Source organism: Tauraco erythrolophus, chromosome 5 (genome assembly GCF_009769465.1).
Source record: "Tauraco erythrolophus isolate bTauEry1 chromosome 5, bTauEry1.pri, whole genome shotgun sequence".
NCBI classification, from domain to species: Eukaryota; Metazoa; Chordata; class Aves; order Musophagiformes; family Musophagidae; genus Tauraco; species Tauraco erythrolophus.
This window is the reverse complement of record NC_141469.1, coordinates 5,463,756-5,468,564: the sequence shown is the minus strand read 5'-3', so window position 1 is coordinate 5,468,564 and position 4,809 is coordinate 5,463,756.

The window sequence follows — 4,809 nt, the reverse complement described above, 5'->3', positions numbered from 1 at the left end:
GGGGGTCCCTCTGCCGCCGGCGGGAGCTGAGGGCAGACCGAGGGGTTCGGTAGCGACACGTGTGGGCGCGGTGCGGGGCTGACCCCGCTGCTCTCACCCGGGGGCGCCCCGGTTCCAGCCGGTGTGTTTGTTTTTAGCGTCAGTCGCTGCCTTCCCGCAGCGGAGCTTCCCGCGGCAGCAAAGCTCCGCCGGTGGGAGGGGGCAGCGGCTCCAGCCCGCGTGGCAGACGGACACGGACACGGTGCTGCTGGCCCCGGGCCCGCTTTGGTCCCGACTCCAGCCCGGCACCGCGCAGGATGGGCACAGCAATCCCGGCCCATGGCTGTTGCTGTACAGCGCACATTCCTGCACTCTGTGGTGTGTTGCGGAGCAGCAACAACATCATCTTGAACATCCTCAGCTGCTGCGGCCTTTTAATGCAAACTGCACGCTGCTCATCCCTAGCTCTTCCGCTCCCTCCAGCATCCATCCCCTGCATCCTTTGGGCAGTGTAAGGCCTGGGGGATGCATAGCAGCTTTGCCTTGAGGTGCTTGGAAAGCTGATCTGAACCGGGAAGTGATGCTGACAGAGAGGTGTGAATGCAGCACGGCTCAAACACCAACATCCCATTTTTAATTACAGAGGAGCGAGTAAATTTTCTCCTGCGCTGCCTCTTAGTGCAACTCAGGGCCCTCATCTCGAGAAACCCATTCGGCAAGAGACTGGCAAAGATCAACTGAGGACTTAAAAGGCTTAAAAAGCTTAAAAAAGCTTAAAAGCCTTTGATATGTGCATCTGTTCACATATTGAAAACATCAAGTACATCCATTTATTTAAGTAAAGAGACTTGGAATGTTTCCTGCCCCCACCTTTGTGCTAATTAATCCTCATTGCATTTTTCACCCTTTGTGGCACCTTCAGTTGACAGGTGCCCAAGGAAAGGGATCCTTTCTGCTGTTATCAGGCAGATGTTGACAACTTTTTTCAAGCTACACTGAAACACAAACTAGATCCTTCCCTACTTATTTTCCAGTGCAAAACCAGAGAACGGCTGTCCCAAATACTCACTCAGTGGTTACAGCACTGACATCGCCCAAGGGACACTGACGCTCAGATTCCTGGCATAAATGAAAGAGTGAAAACTCCTACTTTTGTCTTCCAGATCCGTCCACTAGGTTCAGGCCCTGAAACCAGTATGCTGCTGCTGTGCCTGTCTGTCTCCATGGCAGAGTATTTAACTATTTATACAAGGTGGCTGGGGATTGCACACGAAAATGACGGCTGGTGCAACACCCTTTTGTTACCAAATGAACTGTGTGGCTGAATCCACGGCTGTTCCAAACCGCAGCGATGGCCTTGAGGCGTTTCAGTTCAGTTCTCACTCGGGGCCGGCACCGGCCAGCCTGCCGTGCTTGTAATTCTTAGAGTGTCATCACAAGAAAATTCCCTCTTCTCTTCCCCCCTTTTAATCACTGCCCTAAGTAGGGCAGAATTAAAAAAAAAACAAAACCAACCAAACAACTTATTTCTGCTCTTTAGAAGGGATTTCTTTGCATGAGTACTTGCTGTACGCACTTTGAAAAAAATACTCTATTTTTTTAGTTTTGACTACCAGCACGCAGGAGGTTTCAAGCGAGCCACCAATGTGCAGGTTTCCAAGTATCACTATTTCACATGCTTCAAACTGTGTTCAAAAACTTTTTCAATCCCATTGTGAAAATGCTGCGACCTGGACATACGAAGAAAGTTCCTGCAGGTGATCAACAGTGGCAGAGCTTCCTGGGTCCCTCTCAGATGTTGGAAACTAGGTAATACTCCCAGGTCCTTAAAAATAAATACATGGAGTATGTATAAGTCTGTAACTAAAGGGTAATTTCGTTCAGCTTTCACAGAACCCTTTAATCCATAGGTCCTCAGGGGTCTGGAGAGACACTGTGAAAATTTGTTGCCATTCCAAATCAGTGTACTTTGTAAAATGACACCAACAACTCTATGTGTAAAGAAACAAACAATTATTAAATCTCATCATCATGTCTGTGTTTTAAGTTCTCCAAGTTCTCCAAGTTTTTTACGCTATCCAACTCCTCTTAACCAGTAGCACCTAAAAGTAGTACCTCAGGTCACTGCAGAGGACGGCTTAGGACAACTAGCACTGGAAACTGGCTTCAGGGGGTTCATGCAACTCCTCCCCCTGCCTTTCCCTGCGTGCACAGCAAGAGGACATAAAAAAGGCAACACAGCAAAGTTAAATTAGCAACAGTAATTCCTACACAGCATAAACAATGCCATGCATCTAACAGGAAATAAAGACCACCGTAAGTCACCTTCTACTCTGACTTTCAAGACAGGCAAGCTTACTGGGCATTGCAGAATTTTCAGTTATCTCTGCTGTTAGCATCACCCTGTCACGGTAAGGAGACGCCCTCTTACTGGGTGTCAAAAACAGCCTGGCAAGTAAACTGTTTTAGAAAAATCACTTATCAAGTGAGCCAGGAAAATCGTGAGAGCACCAGCCACTAACCTACGCAGCACATCGAGCATTTCAACCAGCTTCTTATAACCAGCAGTGTCAGAAAGTGGGAAGAATTCTCAAGCTGATGGCTGGACTTACACACGATGATTTACAGTTGACTGACGTCTTGAAACCCCTTTGAAGCCAAATGCAAAGACACACCAAGTATCTTGTCAGTATGAATGTCAAATCCTTCCCTTAATTCATATAGAGTGTAAGATACTCAAAGTACTACAAGCCTCTTCCAGAATAGAAAGACATGACAAGATCCAAACAGGCATCCCAAATCAGACTGGTGGCATTATGCATTAAATAACATCAGAAAGGAAGAAACTTGTTAGGCTTTTTATCCTCAAGGATAGCATGCTCAAATTAAGTCTTCATTTACACGTGGTAAATGAAACATTTGTCAGTTCACCAATTATGAGCGTTATCCTCCGCCTTCTGTTAACGCGTTACAACTGAGAAATTAACTGCCAACTGATAATGAAATTAAAAGCCTTTCATCTCTAGACACCGCTTCAGATATGGTCCAAATCCACGATGATTAAAAAAATGACCAGATACTTCTCCTGTATAACTGGGGGAGAATACTGTCTCACGACAGTATTTTCTAGTATCATTTCCACGACCACGAGTAGGCAACACCAAGCCTTTGGGTACACACACCTGTGCGCTGCTGTCTGACCTTCACAGGCCATCAATCGCTGCTGAACCACCACCTTCAGGTTACGACCGGCAGGTATCATTCTTCATAGAGGACATTTATAAAGTTCTATTTCCCTGTCTGTCAATCGCAACTAAAAAAGGTCAGTTGCTTGTTAACAGTGTGTCCATTACACTTTCCTGGTGAAGCTGGACCATCCAGACAGATCTAACCTAACACTCTCTAGAGCAGTGATCTTCTTTCCTTAGACTAGTTTAGCTACTTCAGCGTGAGGGAAGAAACAAAATTCGTTTCCCAGGTCACTGAAGTCTTGAGCAGCACCCCAACTTCTGCAATCCGATACAGATGCACAAGTCAGTCAGTTACTTTGGAGTCTCCTCTTCAGTGTTGCCTGATATCCTGTGTTAACAGTAGTCTATGGACATAACAATTAAAAAGGGGAAATGGGAATTAACATTTACTACTAATTGAGAAAAAAAAAAGAAAAAAGATTTCTCACTAGCACAAAAGCAACCTTCCTAAGGTTGAGCGTCTGCAGTATTTACTTTTTGAGTAACAATACGATTAGGGCCAAAACCAAGAAAAAGTTTTCTTCCTGTGGCATATAATGCCCATCAGGTGCTGCCCCAAGTAGTCTCTGGCAGACTTCGCTGACAGTCAAACAAGCACTGCCCTTAAACCACTCTCTCCTCCAAATCCAGCCACTCTTCAGGTGTGCGAACGTAACACAGGGAGAAACAAACCCTGAACACGAGGTGAGTCTCACTGCACTTCAGCAGCCCCTTGGTAAGCACAGAGCCTGAAAACGTGCTAAGCGTGCGCCAAAAGAACAGTTACTGCCTGCTCTTTTACAGCAGCAGGGAAGGAAACCACAGGAAAACTCGGCCATTCCAAAACCTCAACGAGAACAAACCCACAAAATATTACGAGAAATATTTCAACATTAGCTTTGATAAACAATTTTAATAATCCACTACTTTACAGAACAGTTATTTAAAAGCCAGGCTTCAACAGAGAAACATCACGAGCCTTAAAAGCCAGTTTTCAACACCAAAGACTTGGAGATTTCGACAGTCAGGTTTGTTCAGCCTACCAAGCACTGACCAAGAAGTTCAGCGGTGGGGTTTTGCTAAAACCAAATACTGTACGTCCCAAAGTGAATCGCCTTCTTTTCACACCGTGCTCTGGAACTGATCACCGACAGTATTCCCAAAGCACGGACCCTTCACGGACAAAGGAAACCACTCAGCTGGATTCCTGCGCCCTCATTACCCAGGTGATGATTTTCAGGAAGCACTCACCACATCGCCTCACATTTCCAGGGCGACCTCCAACGAGGTCCTTCTCCTGCCTTCACTGCAATTGCTCTGCAGAAAAACTGGTTTTCCCTCCCAAAGAACAAGGCTATTATGAACAGACGCCGGGTGAAAATCCCTACTCGAGAAGCAATCCAGACCCGTGTAGAAGTTCCGGATGCACCTGAACTGCATATAAACGCACAACTTCTTGCTTTCCACGAAGCACAACACACGACTGCGCAGAATTACCACTCTCCCCACCACAGACATGAAAAGTGAGTGCACATACGCCACAATTGAAAAACAAACTTGTTTCCTCTTCCCAGGAATAATTTGGGAAATTTAAACCAAA